This window comes from Heptranchias perlo, chromosome 15, assembly GCF_035084215.1.
Source record: "Heptranchias perlo isolate sHepPer1 chromosome 15, sHepPer1.hap1, whole genome shotgun sequence".
Lineage (NCBI taxonomy): Eukaryota > Metazoa > Chordata > Chondrichthyes > Hexanchiformes > Hexanchidae > Heptranchias > Heptranchias perlo.
This window is the reverse complement of record NC_090339.1, coordinates 51,502,093-51,526,631: the sequence shown is the minus strand read 5'-3', so window position 1 is coordinate 51,526,631 and position 24,539 is coordinate 51,502,093. Positions and strand designations below refer to the sequence as shown.

General features: G+C 44.1%; 1 protein-coding gene across 1 annotated transcript in view; it reads left to right on the top strand.

The window, feature by feature from the left end:
• The window catches only part of nalf2 (NALCN channel auxiliary factor 2), a 279,238-nt gene that overhangs the window by 144,323 nt on the left and 110,376 nt on the right, over window positions 1–24,539 (top strand). The gene's annotated exons all lie outside the window — the stretch shown is intronic.

Here is a 24,539-nt window from a genome sequence, read left to right as displayed (position 1 = left end):
GTTGGCTAGCTCTTGGTAATGATCTGAGCTGTAGCCATCATTACGTTATGCTGATAGATTTAGATGAAGAGGGGTGGGAGGAGGCTCGTGTGGACCATAAACAGTGGCATGGAACTGTTGGGCCGAATGGCCTTTTTCTGTGCTTTCCATTCTATTTAATTCATTGTTTATCTCCCTGACCGGATGATAATGTCAAGTTGAACTGAGTGATCGGTGTAGAAGGTACAGTCACATTTCCCAGTCGCCACTGTTCATTTTTCACCCTGTTAAAGGTTAACAAACCAAAACCCTGGAGTACCTCGTATCACCTTGTGTGTTAGCCTTTGATTAATGACTTTCACTGATGCAAGAAGCAGCCTTCAGGCCACAAAAGGAGCTGTCTGGTGAAATTAGCACCATTTCAATTCTCACTGACCTCCCACACCATGTGTTGACTTAAGAGTCAGAGGATCAACTGGGAAACTAACAAATGGGAAGCCGCTTTCCAGATCACCTGTGCTCCAAAATTAGAGAACGAGTCGGTAAATAATGTAGTTTGAGATCCCAATGAAAGTGACATCAGCTGCCCGATTGGTTAACAGCACAACAAAACTCCCCCAATACGGTTCTGCTTTCTCCTTTCCTGGTGTACACACTGAGAAAATCACATTGGAATCTCTTAACAGCCCATTTATATTACAGTATACTGGTGCTGGCAGGCCCAGACTTGGTAGCAGCACTATTCCATTGCTCTCCTTGTACCATGCACCCTCTGTAAACTTGAGCTGATCCAACACTCTGCTGCCCGTATCCTAGTTTGCACCAAGTCGCATTCACCCATCACCCCTGTGCCCGCTGACCTACATTGGCTCCCGGTCCGGCAACGCCTCGATTTTAAAACTCTCATCCTTATTTTCAAATTCTTCTATGGCCTCGCCCCTCCCTATCTCCAGCCCTACAACCCTCCGAGATCTCTGCGCTCCTCAAATTCTGGCCTCTTACACAGCCCCAATTTTAATCGCTCCACCATTGGCGGCCGTGCCTTCAGCTGCCTAGGCCCTAAGTTCTGGGATTCCCTCCCTAAACCACTTTACTTCTCTCACCTCCTTTAAGATGCTCCTTTAAATCTACCTCTTTGACCAAGCTTTTGGTCTCCTGTCCTAATATCTCATTATGTGGCTTGGTGTCAAATTTTGTTTGGTATCGCTCCTGTGAAGCGCCTTGGGACGTTTTTCTACGTTAAAGGTGCTATATAAATGCAAGTTGTTGTTGTTGAACGTACATAGGACATTGCTGCCTCAGGAGAAATATAGAATGGCCTAATAGTGGGTTGCTTGGGAAGGAGCACCAGCACATATAAACAACGCCACATGAAACCCCAGCTGGCAGTATTATTTCTGGCAGTCGAGAGGCTGAGCATTCAGGCTGCCCACACAGGCCATTAATGCAATTTTCCACTCATTAGTGACCTTATCCACCCATTGGGATGGACCACTGCCAAAAATAAAACGTGTGTTTCATAGCTTTCAAACAACTGTGCCTATGCAAGATTCCCAGCTGTTTGTCTATTAACCCAGGTGCTGTTGAATCCAGTCCACCATGTAAATGGTCTGGATTCTACAGCACCTGGATGGGGTTGCCAATCCTCCAGGATTGTCCTGGAGTCTCCAGGAATTGAAGATTAATCTTCAGGACAACCCAGGAGATAAATCATAGGGATATTAAAACAAAAATGTTCTTTCCACACTTTTGTTTATTGGTTATAAAAATGCTGTTTGAATCATCCAATCGGGTAACGAAGAGTCTGGTCGCTTCCAATTGGCGTGGGAAGGCATGGCGCGTGAGAATGGACTTGTTGGGCGATCAATGGCAGGAGCGTGGGAGAGGGGCAGTTGGAGGGAGGAGGTCATGTGATGAAACCTCCAGGAATATATCCAAACAGAGTTGGCAACCCTATTCCAGCAACAAATGTCAACACATGTCTACAATAGTTGCAATTTCTCTTCAGAAATGAGGGAAAATCTCCAAAATCTTTGCTGCTAAACAAGTGATGAAATGTTGGGTGTGCCCTCAGCTTTAAAGTTAAAATGAATCTTTTCCCCCACTGCATTTCAGTGCAACTATAGAGTGAAACTTCTATTTCAGCATGCCCCCAGGGGCACCTCTCTTAGGAAATTGAGCATCCCAAGCTCTTGATTTTGCATCCATTAAATTTAATGGATTTAATTAAACCTAACCGCAGGAGTGGAATTTTCTCATATGTGCGCCATGAGTGGAAAATAGTCTTGTCTGGTGTAGGCCTAAGTTCAGGGCTGTTTTTTGAGTTGCGAACTTTTGCTAGATTTCCAGAATGACATGTATATACACAACTATTTCCATTTAAAACAGTTCTACAATATGGAGTTTAATGATGCCATTGGTGCCTTCTCTTTACATATCCTACCCTGTGCTGCTGTCACCAACAGTCATTAATATTTATGAACAACTAAGAGAGGACCCTAACACATGAAGCAATGCAAATTAGTGATGTTACAGAACATGTGCATGCATGCACAGCCATATACATGCAAACACACACATACGTGTACTTATGAACCACCATATTTATAAAATATATAATTTGAAGGGCACTGGGTGGTATACTAAGATTAGCATGCTGATCTCTGACCTCTGATACCTGAATTTGAATCCAACTCAGATTGATAGGATAAAAATCTCTGCAAGTGGAAAGGAGGGAGCCAGACTTAGAGGAGGGGTCATTTCTGAGCTGTTGTTTCCTATTTCCTTGCAGTCATCTCAAAGCAGCACTGACAGAAACAAGGGAGTAGATCCTTGCTCCACTGTCTTAATACAGAAAGAATGTGTCGTAGAGGGAGAGGGGGATCTAAAGAAGGGAGGAAAATAATATATTTTTTAAAAACACTTTGACTTATTGCACAGTAGGCCAAGATTTCAGAAATAGTCTAGGGAACAGCAGAGTGATCTGACAAACAGGCCCGAGCAGTATCCTTGACCGTAGTTTATCCAGTTTTCTCTCCTTGTCTGCTGAAGACATGGGGGTAAATTTTCATCTTCCCTGCCTGGGCAGTAATCTGGCGGAATGGATCGCCCGCCTGTTAGAGAACCTGCCCAATTTTCATCCCATTGGAATCAACACACATACTCCATGATAGAGCAAAGAATTTTCTCATGCAATTTTCTAATGTAAAAAGCACCAATAAAAACTATTTTTTCTCCTCCCCTTCCTCACCCCCTTGTCCGAAGTGCAAGCTTAGCCGAAAGAAAGGAATGAAATAGATGCTGGGAACGATTTAAGAGACTGTGCTAATTGGACAGCCTATCAGGCTCTGTGTCACTTGGCAATGACCCTGTTATGTGATGTAGTTGAACCTTTATCACTCTTTCATTTTGTGGATGATTCAACAACACTGCTAAGTACCAGTTCAGTGGAGCCTGTGTGCTTGATCTACTGGCCTGGGGTCTGGGGAACAAGATTCATTTCATTGATTTTGCACATGTTGGAGGTGACAGTTTAAGATCTGTGGGAACAGAGCAGGGTGAATGGGTTGGAAAAGACTGTGAAACTCGCATTCATACACTGCGCATAATACAAGAGTGGAACTATTAATATTCTGCCTAAATCGAAAGAGCCTTATTTAAAACGAAAAGTGCTTACGTCTTTCCAAGTTTTTAAAAAGTGTTTTTTGAGAATGTGAACCACTCTTTCTCAAGTTAGTTTCTCCCCTTCTTTCTGGTCACTCTGGTCCATGCAGCATTATTGGTCAAGATGAACTACTCCTAGGCCTCCATCGATATAACAACAATACAACTTGCACTTCTATGGTGCCTTTGATGTAATGGGCTATCCCAAAGTAATTCACAGAGGTGAGAAATCACCACACTGACTAGTGGAAGAATTATGAGTGTCAACAGAAAGGAACATCAAAGAGGCACCTTTTGGTGGAGGCTTTTGAAGGAAGGGAGAGAGGTCGCAAAGCCGAGAGGTTTATGACAGAGTGTTTCAGAGAGTGCGGCCAAGAAAGCTGAAATCTCTGCAACCAAAAGTGGAGCAGAGAGAGGGGGAATGCAAAGGGCACCAGAGTTGAAAGAGCAAAAGGTGCATACAAGAATATAAGGCTGAATGAGGTTGCAGAGGCACGAAAGGGTGAGGCCTTAGAGGGACTTGTAGATGAGGACAAGGATTTTGAAACTGATGTGTGGAAGGATCATCACCAAGCATACAAGTCATAGGGGAATGGGACTCAGTGTGGGATAGGATGCAGACAGCAGGGTTTTGGACAGAAGGAGACCATTAGAGTAATTGAGTTTGAGATGACAGAGATGCGGATAAATGTTTCAGTGCCTGTATGCAGTAGAAATAGATGGTTTTCGGTGATGGCTATGATGTGGGGTGTGAAACTCAGCTCATAGTCAAACAGGTCACCAAGGTTGTGCATCATCAGCCTCAATCTCAGTGAGTAGCCAGAGAGAGAGATGGAATTGTGTACTAAGATGTGGAATTCTCGATCAGAGCTGAACAAAATGGCTTTGGTCTTACTTATCAAGGGCAGGACCGTGGTGGTTAAGGAGTCAAGATTGATCAAGAGGAAGGCATCAAGGGGTATGGGGAGAGAGCGGGAATATGGTATTGGGTTAGAGGATCAGCCATGATCATATTGAATGGCGGAGCAGGCTCGAATGGCCGAATGGCCTACTCCTGCTCCTATTTTCTATGTTTCTGTTTCTACGATGGCAGAGAGGTAAAATTGGGTGTCAGCATATATGTGCAAACTGACCCCATGCCAATGTGCAATATTGCCAAGGAGTGACAAACAAGAAAAAGAAGGGGGGCAAGGATGGAGCCTTGGGACACATGCAACGTGAATGTACAGTGGCTGGAGAGAAAACCATTCAAGGAGTGGTGCTGGCTGTGTTAGGACGGCAGAGGAAAGACAATGAAGAAGGATGTAATGAATGGCTTTATTAAATGCTGCAGATTTGTCTAGATGGAGAGGGGTGATTGTGCAACGTGGTTGGAGTCACAAAGGATGTCATTGGTGATTTTGATCATGGCAGTCTCAGTGCTGTGGGCAGAGCAGAAACCAGATGGAGGGGATTCAAAACGAGAGGGAAGGACATTGAATGATCAAGCCAAATCTGGTGGTAAACAACTAAACCTGTCGTGCAGCAGGTGCAGCTCACAGCTTTAAGAATATGGGGGCGAGAATTGTGCCAAGGACAGTGATGCAGATTATAGATAGTGAAGGACTGGAAGGGGACAAAATCATCAAAGGCAAAGGCAAGTTGGCTGTTGAGCAGGTTTAGTGCAGCAAATGTATCAAGGCGAGTGGCCAGAGGAGAGGAAGCTAGGAGTTTGAGAGGGTGTTGGAAAGGTAGCGGGGAGCCAAAGCTGAAGGAGCAGGGTACTAAAAAGAGGCTGCCAAAATGGCTAGCAAAGAGAAACCAAGATCCTGGCATGAGTCTGCAGGCAAGTGCAGAACAGCTCAGCACTGAACCCTTGATTGATTGTGCTGACGTGTAGGTCCTGCTGCCTAAAATGGGTGCAAGGTAGATGGCCCTCTATCCCGCTCCAAGTCACCATCCCCATAGATCAGCATGCCTGCAAGGAGGTGCAGCCAGCTTTCAGGCCAGAGCTGACCATTATTGTCACTGCATGCACCAGCCCTATACTGCATGGTAGCTGCAGGTGTCCTTGCAGCAGATGGAACAACTCTGCATCTGCCCTTCTGCTGAACCTAGACCCTGGGAAGATGGTTCCCCTTAGTGAACGCCAGGGCCCACAGAAATGATTGGTAGCATCTTAGTGGCTATGGCCAATCGGGCAATATTGGCTGTTGATAACCCTGGCATTTCCTTCTTTCATGCAGTGCCACTGAAAGCAGGAAATACTTTGACTGGGGTGTTTCCAAGGAAGCATCCAACACCATGGTTAGGGCATTCAATATATTAATAATGTCATAAGTTCTGCTGTCCAGGCTACCGTTGAGTCTTTGCATGCACTATCTGGCAAAACAAGGTTTTTTCACCACCCTTTGTAAATGTGGATGTGAGCTTTCTGGCAGGTGGGCGAGAGCTGTCAGATAGGGGGATTCCCATTGGGAAATCTATTGATGCCAGTAGTGGTGCTAGGGGGTGGGACATATAATCTAATTATATCAATTGACACAAAGCTTCCTGCAAACCTAAGCACTAACAGACAAAAAAAGAGAAACAGTTTAGGAATGACTAAAATGCACTTACCTTTATATCGCTGTGTCCTTTCCATGACCACTATGCCTGGATGCTGGTTTCAGATAGGTGTTCTTCACAACAGGTATCCTGCACGTCAGAACTGTGGGAGATGGCATGTAAGACCAACATGCCCCCAAGTGAATATTAAAATCAAGCATCCACCCATTTGAGGGGGGCACTTCTACCAATGCTAGTCCTGCCCACTGCAAAATGAATTGGGACGCAAACCTGGCACATTTCCAGCAGGGCGGAACTCTGACTGATTTTGCTATCAGGCAGGACAGGTGAGGTAAATCAACTGGAATTTCCCATAGTGCAGATTGATGTGTTCAAGAGGCAGGACAGACCAGTGGAGGCAAGAATGGTCTGGCCATGGCCTTATCCGTCTTATTGTTTCCAATAGGCTTGAAAGGCATTGGATTGATGGGCACTGAAATTAGCACACATGAACAATCTCTTTGCCAAGACATCCCAGCCCATCTGCTTGTGGGTAAACTAGAATCGAAACAATTGACTTGGAGCTACCTGAGTGCAAGTAATTGAAAATGAAATGTCGGTATTGTTTCAGGTTGTTCTCTTTAAGTTCTAATACAGCTAAATAAAGTGTAAAATCCGAAACCTCTATTGTAGCAATGGTGGGAGCAGCATCATTTATTGTGACCTCTCTTTTAAGCTAACCCAAATCAAATAGATCACATGGGAGATGGAAAGGGACAGAAGGAACAGAACCCACAGAGAAAAGCCTCACTATGACGCTGGTCCATGTTCGAACATAAGAAATAAGAGCAGGAGTAGGCCAGACAGCCTCTTGAGCCTGATCCGATTCAATCAGATCATGGCTGATCTTCAACCTCAAATCCACTTTCCCGCACGATCCCCATGTCCCTTGATTCCCCTCGAGTCCAAAAATCTATCTATCTCAGCCTTGAACCTTAGAAAGTGGAAATGATGCCCCCATTGTTCTGTCCAAGGAGCGACTGAGCCATACAGACCAGAAAGCTCTGAGGATCATCTCTAGCCTGTGCTTAATTCATTTACCTGACCCAGGCAGCAGAATGGGTACTACAATTAGCCTCAACAGCTCTGATTTGAGGAGAGAAAATCAGCTGGGATTCCCACTCCTGATAATTTATCCGAAGACTCCATTTGGTAAGGTTGTGTGTGAACGTTGGCTGAAGACAGGTTAAGGCTCAGCTGTGATCCATTCACAACTGAATGCTCACAGCTTAGGCTCACACTTGAAGCATTGGCACTTGGGCAAGTTTGTGGAGAGCAGCCAGTAGCCATAGATCTACGCCACAGCATGAGTCAGTGCCTTCAAGACAAGAAGGAAGAAAATTTGAGGGTGGGGGAAAGACACCGCAGAGCATATGCAATGTGGAAGTCAGGCTGCTTAGTGGAAGATACAGGAAGTCAATGTATGTGAATGGGACCTAGAGTGGAAGTCTTTCCTATGGATTAAGCAAATCAACTGGTTGGATAGATAGAGAGGGCCAGTGAGTGAAAGTGAGGTGTGTGTGTGTGTGTGTGTGTGTATAAGAGACGGAGAGAGAGAAAATGAGACTCACAGAGGTGCTTCACCATGGACTGAGGCAAGTCCAGATGATTTCCTTTTAAACTCTTTAAATGTCTCCTGTGTCTTATCTAGTTCACAATTGAGTATTAAACAGAATCTACACCAATCCTCCATTGTTTGGATATTTGAACTCCTTTCAGAACCTTCACAGCCAACTCACAACCTCCTTGTGTTGGTTACGTTGACCTTCCTCACTCTTGCGATAAGCTCTGTGTTCAGTGGAGAATTAGTATCTGTTCTGTCTATGTACTTGCATTTGAAATTCAAATAAATTCCATTCGTCCATTAGATTGATGTGCAGTATGGAGCACTTACAAGGCCAAATTTAAGTTATGCAGAAATTAATTAAGTTTGGAAATTAGTTTGCAAATTAATTCAAAATTCAATTAATTAATTCGTTGGTTTAAAGACATGTAAATTTAATAAGAAATATATCAATTGACAAATGCTTATTTGTAAACATATTTATTAATGTGAAATTCATACTTGTATTTAGGAAATCATTTAGGTGTAAATTTAAGAATAATTTACAGCATAAAAGCTTTGCTTTCTTTTTAAAGTAGCCACATTATAATTAACTAGTTTTCAATTTACCATTTGATCAAGTTGCAATGGCTCAGTGGGTTAGTGTACAACTTAGTGCAGTATTGATCTTAGCTAAGTGGCATTTGGGGCTTTACAATTGGTCTCACTGGGATAGATTTTCACTTCGGGCAGGTGGGGGGGCAAGGAGCACTTGTGCTGCCCGACTGAAGTCCTTGCCAGAAGGCCTGAGCCTTTTTGGGGGTTGGGCCTCATTTGGTTACTGCTGGCGGGCTGCGGGCACTGTACCAGTGCTTACGGGCAGCTCGCCATTTTTTTGAGGGGGGGGGGTGGCGAGAATTCCGGCAGCTACTCTACGAAACCAAACCAGAAGATTGTTTCTTAAAGTGGGGAGGGGTACAGACGAGCCGGCACCTGGTCCCTACAAAAATCTTTTAAAAACGTACCTGGGCCATTTTCTGAGCAACCTGCAGTGGTCCCTTTAAGAACCGCTGGTTATGCCACTCAACACCTGGTACCAATGGGCGGAGTGTGTGTCGTGCACGGTCCACAAATTGGTACCTCAAAATTGGGAGGGGGGTCCAATGTATGTCATAGGACCCCAATTAACATATTACAAGTAGCCTCGTGACTGAGGCAGGTGGGTACCTGGCCTGCCCATGAGAAGGCCCCAAGGAAAATGGCAGTGGCTCTACCAGCAGTAGAAACAGAGCAGCAAGTGGTGCACTGCCGTTTTTGGCCCCATTTCTGCCAGGCAGAGGCCATGAAAATCGGTCCCATTTTCTGTAGGCAAGGGAGGGGGAGAATTATCTCGAGTTCCCACTTTTTATCACTATCGAGTGACTCATGCTTTAAAGTGCCAGCATGTGAATGTCAGATGAGTTCAGGATCAGGCTTAGCTGTGATACTCACATGATCAAATGGTTAGCGAAGTTACATTTTCAGAAATCATGGGCTCGATTTTACACGTAAATTGCGGGTGCATTGGGGTGGGGGGGAGGGCTGTGTAAATTGCAGAAATGCAGAGTGGGTTCGGAAGCCGGCTCCGACCCACCGACTTCCGAGTTTCCCACGGATGCACCTGTGTGCACGCGGGCGTCCCGAATCAGGAAGTCCCGCCTGCAATTAAAGCCGGCAGGATGATAGTTAAAGAGCAAATGTACCTCATTGAGGTACTTAAGGCACTTTACTTGTGACATATTAGGTAGTTAGAATGATTTTTAACTTACCTGGGCAGCTTTCCCTTGGCTTCTGATTCACGCCTGGTGAAATCAGACATGAAGGGCCGGATCAGGCAAAAAGAAACAAAATAAATTAAATTAAACAAAAAACGATTGCACGAAGTTAAAACACAAAATCAACCTACCTTTCCACCCTGCTCCGATGTCCGATGTCTCCCTCTCTGATCTCCCCCTATTCCCCCCCCCCCGATGTCCCCCCGATCTCCCCCTCTTCCCCCCGATGTCCCCCAATCTCCCCCCCGTGTCCCCCCGATCTCCCCCTCTTCCTCCCGATGTCCCCCAATCTCCCCCCGATCTCCCCCCTTCCCCCCCGATGTCCCCCTCTTCCCCCCCGATGTCCCCCTCTTCACCCCCCGATCTCCCCTTCTTCACCCCTCCGATCTGCCCCTCTTCACCCTCCCCGATGTCCCCCCGATCTTCACCTCTCCCCCCCCCCGATCTTCCAGCCTCTTCCCCCCCGATCTTCTCCTCTCCCCCCTGATCTTCTAGCCTCTTACCCTCCCCCCTCCGATCTTCCCTTCTCCCCTATCCCCCCCCCTCCGATCTTCCTGTCAATCAGGCTGGCTGCTGGCCGCGAAACCCGGGGAGCACATTAATCATCATCAACTATGGTGCGATCGCGTCGGAGATGGTAAGTTTTGTTTATTCGGGTTTGTCACGCACACCTTCACCCCCGCCCCCCCCCCCCACTGCCAACCCACTACCATTTCAAAATTGAGCCTCATATGTTTGAAAGGTGTGCGCTCTCCTGACTTCATTAGTGGGCCCTTACTTAAGGAGAATAACAGAATTCTCTTTTTTTCTGTTAAAATAGGAACTTTAAGCCCACATGATGTTCAGGAGATTTTTTGGATTGTCATTTCACAGACACCAATGCCTGGTTTGCAAGCAAGATATTAACAAAATTGGTGCCTGTTAAAATGATTTACTTTGTTTCTTATATCACATTCTGTACTTTTCACATTCCATTCACAATTAGTTAACCTAAAAATAAGTCAAAATGGAGGAACTTATTAGATTTAATATAAGTTTTAAAAAATAGTAATAGAGAAAATAATGGGACTTAAGATAGACGCACCTCCAGAACCTGATGGTTTCCATCCCAAGCTATTAAAGGAAATAGGTGAGGAAATTGCAGATGCATTAGTCATAATTTTCCAGAACTCTCTAGATTCGGGAATTGTGCTGTTTGATTAGAAAATTGTGACTGTCACTCCATCCATTATTTAAGGGAGGGAGTGAGAAACCAGGAAACTACAGACCCATCAGTTTAACATAAGTTGTGGTGACATTACTAGAATCTATTATCAGAGACAATGGTGACCGGCCATTTGGACGATATGAACTGATCAAAGAGAGTCACTAACATGGTGGATAAGGGAGTGTCTATGGATGTTACCTATAGGGACTTGCAGAAGCACTTGATAAGGTTCTGCGCAAGAGATTACAGCAAAAATAAAAGTACACAGAATTGGGGATAACCTTATGACATGGGTTGGTAATTGGTTGAAAGGTAGGAGACAGAAAGCAGGGATAGAGGGAATGTACTTTAATTGGTGGGATGTGACAAGTGGTGTTCCCCAGGGATCTGTACTGGGGTCTCAGCTTTTCAACCTATATATATCAATGACTTGGATGAAGATATAGAGAGTTGTATATCCAAGTTTGCAGATGACACTAAGTTAGGAGACACAGTAATTTGTGTGGTTGGGAGCAGAAAGTTACAAAGGGACGTGGACAGATTAAGTGAGTGGGCAAAACTGTGGTAGATGGAGATCAATGTGGGGAAGTGTGAGGTCATCCACTTTGGATCTAAGAAAGACAAATTGGAATCATTTCTTAACTGTGAGATACTAGAGACTGTGCTGGAACAAAGGGATTTGGTTGTCCACGTAAATAAATCACTAAAAGCTAGTGCACAGGCACAAAAATGAATCAAAAAGGTGAGTGGAATGTTGGTCTTTACCTCGAGAGCTGGAATACAATGGGGAGGAAGTTATTCTTCAGTTATACAGAGCCTAGGTCAGACCCCATCAGGAGTACTGTGTTCAGTTTTGGGCACTGAACCTCAGGAAGAATATATTGGTATTGGAGGATAGAGCGCAGATTCACCAGAATGATACTGAGACTTAAAGGGTTGAATTAAGAGGACAGGTTGCAGAAACTTGGCTTTTATCCCCTTGAGTTTAGAACTTTGAGGGGAGATCTAATCAAGGTCTGTAAAGCGATAACGGAATTCAGTAGGGTAAATAAAGAGAAACTATTTCCTCTGATGGAGGAATCAGGAACAAGGAGCATAATCTTAAAATTAGAGCCGGGTCATTTAGGGGTGAAATCAGGGAGCACATTTTCACACAAAGGATAGTGGAAATCTGGAATTCTCTCCCCCAATAGGCTGTCAATGCTGGGTCATTTGAAATTTTCAAGACTGAGATTGATAGATTTTTGGTGGGTAAGGGTATCAAGGAATATGGAGCAAGGGCGGGTAATTGGAGTTTGAGGTACAAACTAGCCATGATCTAATAGAATGGCGGAACAGGCTCGAGGGGCTGAATGGCCTACTCCTATTCCTGTGTTCCTAACTGTGCTTTCTCTCATCACTCCACCGTTTCTTTCCTGCCTTCTTTCACTGCATCTATATCTTTCTCTGCCCTTGTTGTGCTATTTTCCTGCATTGTTCTCTCTTTCGCTGCTCCATTTGGCTCTATATCACTCTTTTCCCTTGTACTGTTTCTCTCTGTTCTTTCCTTCTATCTTTCGCTCTCCTTGTTGCACTGTTTCCAACCTACTCCTTCAGTGCACTGCTCTCTCTTCTTATTCCAATGTCGCTCTACTGTTTTTTTTCATGAAGTATTTCACTTTCTCTTTTCTTGTTTTTTACTGGGAGAAGAATTTGTTTGCCCACATGGTGGGGGTGGGGTTGGGGTGGGGGGGAGTTAAGTAAACGATCCCTGCGCCTGAACCAATAGGCTCAAGGTGCACCCCATATTGGGCCTGGGCCCTCATTATCATTGAGCTGGTGAGCTGCGGACAATAAATGGATGTCCCCAGACAACTTGCCGGAGAAGAGGCCTCGAAGATCGGGCTGCTGTGTTGCCAGCAGCAGCCCTCAGGTGAGTCCTTAAAGGGGACCGGAAAAGGAGGGTGACCGGAAGAGTGGGTTAGTCGGGATGGAGTGTAGCGATGGCCAGGATCAGGGAGGGTGGCTGCAGCGTTTGTGGCGGGGGGGGGGGGGGAGGGGGGTGGAGGGAGGGTTCGAGGTCGCGATGGAAGTGGGTTGAGGTCGTGATCGGAAAGGGGTCGTGGTTGTGATCACAGATGGGGTCGAGGTTGCGATGGGAATGGAGGGCGAGCGGTGGTTGGCAGAGAGTCGCATGGTTTGAATGTGGAGTCAGGTCCCCCAGACTCTCCGTTCTGGCGTGCTGTCGCTACACGTTGCCGGAACCGGGACCGTTTCAGGCGGTGATGAATTTAGGTCCTGTGATTTTTAGTTAAAGTAGATGCTGGTTTAAAATGGCAGCTGGTTCCCTTTGTTGCCCTTCCCACACTCCCGTTTGCCAGTGGCAATTGCCTGAAAATTGCTTACAATGTACGTAATAAAGACTGCACTTCAAAGTACAACTTTAGCTTGTTAAAGATAAACTGCAGCTGCTTTATAGAGAGAGAAGGAACACAGTAACAAGATGTATGATAATGTCACCTGCATGCAATTCAGTTTGACACGCCAACCTCATGCTCTTACTGCAGGTGCTTTGGCACTTTTGTACTTTTAAACAGAACCATGTAAAAGAAAAGAACGAACTTGCATTTATATAGTGCCTTTTATGACCTCAGGACGTCCCAAAGTGCTTCACAGCCAATGAAGTACTTTTGAAGTGTAGTCACTGTTGTAATGTAGGGAAAGCACAGACAAATTGCACACAGCGAGATCCGACAAACTAATGAGAAAAATTACCAGATAATGTTTTTTTTAAGTGGTATCGGCCGAGGGATCAATATTGGCCAGTATACGGGGAGAACTCCTGCAGTTCTTCGAATAATCATAGAATCACAGAATAGTTACGGCACAGAAGGAGGCCATTCGGCCCATCAAGTCCGTGCCGGCGCTTTGTAAGAGCAATCCGGTTAGTCCCATTCCCCTGCTTTTTCCCTGTAGCCCTGCAAATCTTTTCCCTTCAAGTATTTAGCCAATTCCTTTATGAAAGCCATGATTGAATCTGCTTCCTCCACCCTTTCAGGCAGCACATTCCAGATCATAACTACTCGCTGCATAAAAAAGTTTTTCCTCATGTCGCCTTTGGTTCTTTTGCCAATTACTTTAAATCTGTGTCCTCTGGTTCTTGACCCTTCCGCCAATGGGAACAGTTTCTCTTTATTTACTTTATCTAAACCCTTCATGATTTTGAAAACTTCTATCAAATCTCCTCTCAACTTCTCTGCCCTATGAAGAACAACCCCAGCTTCTCCAGTCTATCCACGTAACCGAACTCCCTCATCCCTGGAACCATTCTAATGAATCTTTTCTGCACCCCCTCTAAGGTCTTCCTAAAGTGCGGTGTCCAGAATTGGACACAATACTCCAGTTGTGGCTGAACCAGTTTTTTTATAAAGTTTCAACATAACTTCCTTACTTTTGTACTTTATGCCTCTATTTATAAAGCCCAGGATCCCGTATGCTTTTTTAACCGCTTTCTCAACCTGCCCTACCACCTTCAAAGATTTGTGCACATATACCCCCAGGTCTCACTGTTCCTGCACCCGCTTTAGAATTGTACCATTTAGTTTATATTGCCTCTCCTCATTCTTCCTGCCAAAATTTATCAATTCGCACTTCTCTGCGTTAAATTTCATCTGCTATGTGTCCGCCCATTCCACCAGCCTGTCTATATCCTCTTGAAGTCTATCACTATCCTCCTCACTGTTTACTACACTTCCAAGATTTGTGTCATCTGCAAATTTTGAAATTGTGCCCTGTACACCCAAGTCCATGTCATTAATATATATCAAAAAAGCAGTGGTCCTCGTACCGACCCCTGGGGAACACTGCTGCATACCTTCCTCCAGTCCGAAAAACAACCGTTCACCACTACTCTCTGTTTCCTGTCACTTAGCCAATTTCGTATCCATGCTGCCACTGCCCCTTTTATTCCATGAGCTTCAATTTTGCTGTCAAGCCTATTATGCTGCACTTTATCAAACGCCTTTTGAAAGTCCATATATACAACATTAACCGCATTGCCCTCATCAACCTTCTCTGTTACCTCATCAAAACACTCAATCAAGTTGGTTAAACACCACTTGCCTTTAACAAATCCGTGCTGGCTTTCTTTATTAATCCATACTTGTCTAAGTGACTCTTAATTCTGACCTGGATTATCATTTCTAAAAGCTTCCCCACCACTGAGGTTAAACTGACTGGCCAGTAGTTGCCAGGTTTATCCTTACACCCTTTTTTGAACAAGGGTGTAACATTTGGACTTCTGCAGTCCTCTGGTACCACCCCCATATCTAAGGAGGATTGGAAGATTATGGCCAGCACCTGTGTAATTTCCACTCTTACTTCCCTCAGCAATTAGGATGCATCCCATCTGGACCAGATTTACCCGGGCCAGATCCGTTCTCAACCCACTGAAATTGGCCCTCCTCCAATTAAGTATTTTTCCTCTAGATTGCTCCTTGTCCTTTTCCATAACTAATATAATGCAATGGGATCTTTTATGTTCACCTGAGAGGGAAAATGAGGCCTCAGTTTAATTTCTCATCCAAAAGACGGCACCTCAGACAGTGCAACACTCTTTCAGTACTGCATTGAAGTGTCAGCCTGGATTATGTGCTCGTCTCTGTGAACCTATGACGTTCTGACTCAGAGGCAAGAGTGCTAACACTGAACAAAGGCTGACACCTTGGATGTATTAGAGTTAATAATGTCAACTTGGCTCAGTGATAGACCTCTTACCTCTGAGTCAGAAGTTCATGAGTTCAAGCTCCACTCCAAAGCTTGAGCTCATAATCTAGGTTGGCGCTTCTGGGGAGTACTATATTGTTGGACGTGCTGTCTTTTGGATGGGACCTTAAGCCCATACCCCGCCTACCTAATTAAATGGATGCAAAAGATACCATGGCTCTATTTAAAGAAGAGCAGGGGAGTCCTCTCAGTGTCACGGTCAACATTCCTCCTACAACCAACACCACCAAAAACCACCAATTTATCTCACAGCTGTTTGTGGGGACTTGTTGTGTGCAACCTGGTTGCTGTGTTTGCCTACATAAGAATAGTGACTACATACCAAAAGTAATTCATTGGCTATGAAGTATTTTAGAATATCCTGAGCATGTGAAAGATTCTTTCCTTCAATGTGGAGGGAGGGGAGGACTCAGGGTGATCGGAACCCAGCGCTGCTTATACCAGGATCTGTTGAGTACCTTAATCCTGTTAATTTTATTTGTAGCTTCCTGTTATGAAAAGTTTCAGTTCAGGAATTATCTAGTTGTATCTGTGGTTGAACCCCAAGTGGGAGGCACTGGACCCTCTAAAGTTGTATTGAATTCTGTACAACTATATTTGAAATATCTGTAGCCCTTCTAGGATAAATTGTTTTTGGTTTTGAAGCACTGGAAAATGCACTGAACAAACAATACTTGATTGAGTTTTTTGATGAGGTAACAGTGAGGGTTGATGAGGGCAATGCGGTTGACGTGGTGTATATATACGGACTTCCAAAAGGCATTTGATAAAGTGCCACATAATAGGCTTGTCAGCAAAATTGAAGCCCATGAAATAGAAGGGGCAGTGGCAGCATGGATATGAAATTGACTAAGTGACTGGAAACAGAGAGTAGTGGTGAAATAAATAGAGGCATGGAGTACAAAAGCAAGGAGGTTATGATGAACCTTTATAAAACACTAGATCGGCCACAACTAGCGGTGGAGTGGGACTAACTGGATTGCTCTTGCAGAGAGCCGGCTGGGGCTCGATGGACCGAATGCCCTCCTTCTGTGCTGCAATCATTCTATTTTATTCTATTCTAATTAATTCATCAAAAATCAAAATTTTGGGGGGAGATACCATGCTCCCAGAGATGCCCAGAAAATAAATTTCCACCCAGAGCAGTTGCACCTCCATTCAGATATTTCTGTCAGCTGTTGCTGCAAATTTCACTTTTGTGTACTTCATTTGCTAAGTGATGGAGTTTTGGGTTTTCCTGCAGCTAAAGTTACATGAAGCCTGTGTCCCACTACATTTTCGGTGTAGCTGCGTGTTTTCACAGGCAATGTGCCTATGCTTAGTGCCATTTCTGACTTGTCAGTCTTTTGTGGGCTGTCCCACTTGTTTTGAAGCTTTTAGTCACCTTTTGCTAGTTTTCTAGGTTGACATGTAGGACTACTTGATGTACTTATCTCCTCTCCTGCTCATTTCCATTTTGATGGTTTCCTGCACTACAGGCCTTGGCCCTTCTCTCTAACTTTTTCAATAATACAAAAAAAAATCCCCTTTAAGGGATAAGAAATTGTCATCCATATATACTTTCCTTTGGATGCTCCATTTATTGCAGCGTCATCTGTTTGCTATTTGTACAGAAATTGTAAACATGTGTATAGAGAACCCTTTTACAATTTCATTATGAACAGCAAGCAGAGGAAATGTTCCCCTCACCCATTTTTTAGATTGCCGCTTCACCTTCCCCACTTACAGACAGCAACAAGATTACACCATAGGCAACAAAATTGAACTCTCACTAGATACAGTTGTTGACCCAAACAAATTGTGATTCTTTCCAGTTTATATTAAATCAACCCCTTCTGAGTCTGGCTGAAGTGCAGAGAAATCAATTGGTTCTGAGTTTGACAGACAGCTCACCAGGAAGGGGTGATCATATCTTTATTCCAGTTGACCTCTTCTAACCCTTTAAGAACTACATTACTTGTGCAGTCTTACTTAAATTATGGTATCTCCTGGAAAAATGATTTTCTATCCTTTGCTGTGATAAATATTATAAATCTATCTATTGCCTGGATTAAACTAGAGGATTAGTGGTGAATTCATATTGTGCTGTGTCTGGCTGTTATGAATTCGGGTCTGCCGTAGATACCTTCTCAGGTTCAGTGGCATCGGATACTTCCTTAAGCGGTCAGAACTCCTCTTATTTTTATGGGAGTTGACTCACACTGCTCTGTATTTACTTATGTGAGACAGCATAACCCTCCCTATAGTTAACTGTCATAGGAAATGTGATTTTCCCCTCCAATTTCGACATGGCGACCTCCCAGTCGGTGCAGCTCAGATCAAGAGTTGCATCCAATCCTGCTTCATGCACTGAATATTAGGTAAATGCAGTGCCCAATGTTGTACGAGTCCTGTAGGTCTGGAAGGGTTGTTACAATTGGTCTTGCTACTCTTGCGTTAGGAGGTGTTCAAATCCCTCCTTGGCCTCGCCTCTCGCTATCTCTGTAACCTCCTCCAGTCCTACAACCATGCAAGAACTCTGCGTTACTCCTACTTTGACCCCTCGCTCCATCATTGGTGGCCGTGCCTTCGGCCGTCCAGGTCCCAAGCTCTGAAATATCCTCCCTAAACCTCTCCGCCTCTCTCTCCCCCTCCAAGACCCTCCTCAAAACCTACGTTTTTGACCAAGCTTTTAGTCACCCGTTCTAATATTTCCTTCTTTGGATCAGTGTCAATTTTTGTCTGTGAAGCACCTTGGGACATTTTCCTACATTAAAGGCACTATATAAGTGCAACTTGTTGTTGTTGTTGATGTTGACGATGATGATGTTTGACTTTGTTACCTGCGTGCAGTGCGCTAGTCCCTAACCTGGTCTTCCATGAGCAGTTCTCCCAGTGGCTGGAGTATGGGAGGCAGCTGGCTACTGTGTCTCAGCCAGAGACTGCTGAGATGGTGGTGGGCGTCAGCCTCTGTGAGCTCGGGCCTGAGGGGGGCCTGGGTGCTGGCACCCCCACTTTGGCCGCTGCTGGTGCAGCCTGGCATAAGTGGAGCAGCGTGCTGGGCTACAGGGATCTGAATCCCTGTCCTCTTCAGCAGGGAAAAGGACGTGAGCTAGATTTCCAGACAGTTGGTTCCTTTCTTTCTTTGACACTGCACACTTTCTGGCACCTGTGCAGGCACAGTTGAGGGGGCACAAGGGTACAGAGGTGTTGCCATGCAGAGAGACAGCAACATCATCCATGCCCATTGTACATCTGCCCATGATGCCGTGCATCAAAACTGCATACATGTGGGTTGCATAATCCTCCACATTAACCATCGTGTGGCAAAAGCTCCTAAGTATGTTGTCCAATGCCTCGAGCAATTTATCATGCTCAGAATGCATCCTTTTATAGAAAGACAGGCCCATTAGTCTAGATCCCTATCCTCCAGCAGAGAGAGAATGTGAGCTGCCTCTCAGACTAGTGATTCTTTTTTCTGCTTTGCTAAAGCCACCTGATCCTACTCACTTGTGTTCGATATATCTCCTAATGCACTCTCCTCTATGTAACTATCTAAATTCCTCGGGGTGGATACTACTGAGTTGGCACTTGGCAGGGTAAGAATGAGTGTTGGTGCATCTTGTGCCCCACCTCCACATCACTCTCCCTGAAACTCAACTCCAAATTATCTTGCAAACTTAAAGTAAAACTATAACTTGATGGCAAGGACATGTGAGGTCATTTTCTGCATACAGATAGACAAGATATTGATGTTCAATCTCTGATGTGGTTGCAGTGAGTGAGTGAGGCAGTGAGTGAAGTAGTAGGTCATGAAAAAAGAATGCAGAAAAGTTGGTCTCAAACCGCAACTGCAACATCCAGCTTTCTGCATCCCCTGCTTCCTCCAGATTGTCGCTTTTCAGCATCTCTTGGGCTGTCTCCTTGAAAGGCTGGGAAGAATGCAATTTGGGAGGTCCACCTCCTGTGTAGCTTCTTTTCCTCTAATTATGGGCAGTCTTCTCCTACAAGAAGAGTAGAAGTGGGCAAATGATTGATATTGGCAAGAGGGCTTTCAACCTTCACCATATATCAGCCTACGGCCCATAAAATGTATGATAGCAGGAACGAGCATCATTCTGGTACAGTAGATGGAAGGAGCTTTCAGAGGAAGAAAAAGTAAAATGCAGGGGCAGCAAAGTCTGCCCTACTGCATAATGGGCAAACATGGGGAGCTTAGAAAGTGCTAACAGATTGCATGGAGATGAGGTCACCATCTATGTCCTTCACACTTAAACAAAAAAAAGATGTGAATGAGGTTTCCAAACTTGACTCATCTGTGAGATGACTAAACATTTTGCAGCACTGCAGCCAGATCTGTGGAACTATGCTCCTGGCATTCAGGTTGGTGGGGACCTTCTGTCAAACATCTCAGCTGGGATCAGAGCTAGGAATCTCAGCTACCTCCCAACAGTTTCCCAACCAGACACAAAATTCTTCCGAAGATGGGAGGTTAGGGTTGCCAACTCTGGTTGGATGTATTCCTGGACGTTTCATCACATGACCTCCCGCCTCAAACTACCCCGCCCCCACACTCCTGCAATTGGTCCATCCTCCTGTCGCACTGCCTTCACATGCCAATTGGAAATAGAACAAACACTTTGTTACTCAATAGGATGCACCTTAACTGTTCGTAATACAGCCTTTTTTCCCATCTCTAATATTTTTATAACTAATAAACAAAAGTGGTCAAAGAAAATAAAAAAACACAATTTTGTTTAATGCCCCTATGATTTTTCTCCTGGATTGCTCGCAGCAGTGCCCAGGAGATTAATCTTCAATTCCTGGAGATTCCAGGACAATCCTGGAGGATTGGCAACCCTATGGGAGGAGGAGGGGCGAATAAAGTTTTAAAAACAAATAGTCCAGCCTTAAATGCTCTGGACAGGCATTAACCCTCCCTGCAGCTGGGGTAAGTTATATAAGTTATGAGACATATTAATTTACCACCCATCATAAGTTGAAATAGCTCCTAACCTTTACACTGGCACAGATGTTTACATGTGAACAGTCTGGGCTTTAGGCAGCAATAACCTATATTTTTGTTTGCATTGTATTGTTTAAATTAAAAAGAGGCCATTCAGTGTGAATGTTAGGAAATGAGGCAGTCCCAGTTCCACGGAGTGTTAAGATGTCTAAATTGTCAGCTACAGAAAGGCTGCAATCATAGCTTTTTTTCAGCCCTATTTTGTACCTGAGTGAGATTAGAAAACATTTCTACACGCAAAGGGTGGTAGAAGTTTGGAACTCTCTTCCGCAAACAGCAATTGATACTAGCTCAAATGCTAAATTCAAATCTGAGATAGATAGCTTTTTGCCAACCAAAGGTATTAAGGGATATGGGCCAAAGGCAGGTATATGGAGTTAGATCACGGATCAGCCATGATCTTATCAAATGGCGGAGCAGGTACGAGGGGCTGAATGGCCTACTCCTGTTCCTATGTTCCTATAACGGCTAGCTTTGTGCCTACACTTGCACCCACAAGGAACTGAGTTCTAACTGCCCTCGCTCATTTCACTTAGGACTCTCAAGGCCAGCAGAGAGAAAACTCTCAAACCATCAGTACAAGCTAGATTTAAACCAACATATTGAAAACCATGTTTTTCTTCCAATTCTCCCCTCCTCTCCTGTCGTTGCTGACTCATTTTGGTGTCTGGTGCATTGAGGCCACCCACCTTCAACTAGGCAGGCTTTATAAGGTATTCAACCATCACAGATGAGCTTGATCCTGTTCTCATCCAATATTCATATGCACAGATTTTTCAGCAGAAATCACTGGACAATGATCAGGAGCAAGAACCACGAAATGCCCAGGAGTGTTGAGGCCAATTGTAGCACACTTATGTTATATGTAAAATATATAGTAGCAACCTTATGCCAGCATGCACTTTCTGTCCCCCACACTTTAGATGTCACACTTCAGGCATCATACTTTCTCATAACCAAACAATGCCCAACTTTGTTTGGGCTGATTAGCTAATTTGCAAATTTGTTATGATTAACATACAATTTAAATTTCTTCCATCTGACTGCTCGAAATGCAAACTTATTCATCGTGTTTCAAATGTATTAATTATACAAATCAGTCATTCGCAAATTTATTAGATAGGAGAAGATAAACCAAGCACTCCCACCAGTTTGCCAAAAAACTTTAAGAAAATATAGAATCATAGAATCATAGCATGGTTACAGCACAGAAGGAGGCCATTCAGCCCATCGAGCCTGTGCCGGATCTTTGTAAGAGCAGTCCAGTTGGTCCCATTCCCCCGTTCTTTCCCTGCAGCCCTGCAAATTTTTTCCCTTCAATATTTATCCAATTCCTTTTTGAAAGCCACGATTGAATCTGCTTCCACCACCCTTTCAGGCAGCTCATTCCAGATCATAACCACTCGCTGCTTAAAAAAGTTTTTCCTTCTGTCGCCTTTGGTTCTTTTGCCAATCACCTTAAATCTGTGTCCTCTGGTTCTCGACCCTTCCGCCAATGGGAACAGTTTCTCTTTATTTACTTTATCTAAACCCTTCATGATTTTGAACACTTCTATCAAATCTCCTCTCAACCTTCTCTGCTCTAAACAACCCAGCTTCTCCAGTCTATCCACGTAACTGAAGTCTCTCATCTCTGGAACCATTCTAGTAAATCTTTTCTGCACCCTCCCTAAGGCCTTCACATCCTTCCTAAAGTTCGGTGCCCAGAATTGGACGCAATACTCCGGCTGTAGCCTAAACAGTGTTTTATAAAGGGTCAACATAACTTCCTTGCTTTTGTACTCTATGCCTCTATTTATAAAGCCCAAGAGCCCGTATGCTTTTTTAAACCGCTTTCTCAAACTGTCCTGCCACCTTCAAAGATTTGTGCAGATATACCCCCAGGTCTCTCTGTTCCTGCATCCCCTTTAGAATTGTACCATTTAGTTTATATTGCCTCTCCTCATTCTTCCTGCCAAAATGTATCACTTCATACTTCTCTGCGTTAAATTTCATCTGCCATATGTCTGCCCATTCCACCAGCCCATCTATGCCACCCATTCCACAAGCCTGTCTATGTCCTCTATTACCATCCTCCTCACTGTTTACTATACTTCCAAGATTTCTGCAAATTTTGAAATTGTGCCTCATACACCCAAGTCCAAGTCATTTATATATCAAAAAAAGCAGTGGTCCAAGTACTGGGGTCTCTGTCCATCATTTTTTTTCATCAGTCTCCTAACTCCAGGCTTAAAATAAGGTTTCTAATATTATAGCAATATAAAAAATACATATTCAATGATAAGATGATTAAATTTATTAAAATATTTTTTGCACCTTGAGTGCTTTACCTGAAAGCATTAGCCTCACTCAAAAGCCTGGATTTGCCATTGATAATTGTCCCACATCCATCGCTGTCTACACTTTACTGGATGTTGCAGGCTGAGCAGGTGCAGAATTTCCCATCCTGCACCTGGACAAAGCCTCTCTTTCATTGTGCTGTAATGTCTGACTTATTTTTTTCCCCCAAATTATTTGAAAGCCAACTAGGGAATGGATTTTAACAGCTTTTGTCAGGTAAAGTTTCACATTCAACCTATGATCAGCTATTTATTTTTACTTCAGAGAGGAAGAGAGAGTCTGCATGCCAAAACCTGCAGTTTGTCAGCTCTACCTCTTTTCAGTATAATGTGCGGAGTCGTACAACACCAGGTTATAGTCCAACAGCTTTATTTGAAATCACAAGCTTTCGGAGCTTTGCTCCTTCGTCAGGACGAAGGAGCAAAGCTCCGAAAGCTTGTGATTTCAAATAAAGCTGTTGGACTATAACCTGGTGTTGTACGACTCCGTACATTTGTCCACCCCAGTCCATCACCGGCATCTCCACATCATCAGTATAATGTGAGGTAATTTAATTATTTTGCATAGAAACCTGATAACAATGAACAATCCACTGGTTCAGGAGAGCAATTGTAAACAATTTTACAACACCAAGTTATAGTCCAGCAATTTTATTTTAAATTCACAAGCTTTCGGAGGCTTCCTCCTTCGTCAGGTGAACGATGTGAAGGAGGAAGCCTCCGAAAGCTTGTGAATTTAAAATAAAATTGCTGGACTATAACTTGGTGTTGTAAAATTGTTTATAATTGTCAACCCCAGTCCATCACCGGCATCTCCACATCAGGAGAGCAAGAAAGAGTAACTGAGTAAAAGAATGATTCTGCCACTTGTGTTGTTTTGTTGTTTGTGTTCAGACATAATTATTGTTTGTAGAAATTTATATTTCTCAGTACAAATGTTGCATTGTCTCTTTGCTCAGAGTATAACAAATTATGCGAAAACAAGACGACTTAAAGGACCTTTCTTGAATTTTAGTTTCACATGAAAGCTATTATAATATATTCTATTTCCAAAAGAGAATCTAGCTGACAGAGAATGCCACTTGATTAGAACACCTGTTCTCTGTTTTGTTTATATATCAAAACAGCTGCAGTGGCTAAGGGAATCATTAATTATTATCCAAATTATTTCACTGGAGACATGTACCTCTACCCCAGCTGCACACTCCAGCACCCACGTGGAAACAACAACACAACATGCATTTATACAGCGCCTTTAATGTAGGAAAACATCCCAAAGAACTTCAAAGATGCATAATTAAAGAAAAGGACGCTGAGCCAAAAGAAGGAGATATTAGGAGTGCTGCACATAGTGACACCAGGGCCTGGATATTAACCTAGAGCCAGGGAGACAACAGGGATGGGAGGATTTTCAGACGGGATACCCGGAAGTAAGGATTTCCCGCATGTCGTGATGACTTTGATGTTAGCACGTCTTTAAAAAAATTTTCAACAGGTTTCGCACCAGGCAGCCAGCCGGATTGACAGGCTGGTTGCCTGTCAGGCGGGAAAGCAACCGGGGAGAGATCGGAGGCTTTGGGGTTTGTATGTGGGAGGTTGGGAACAGATCGGAGTCTTCGGGGTTTGTATGGGGAGGGGC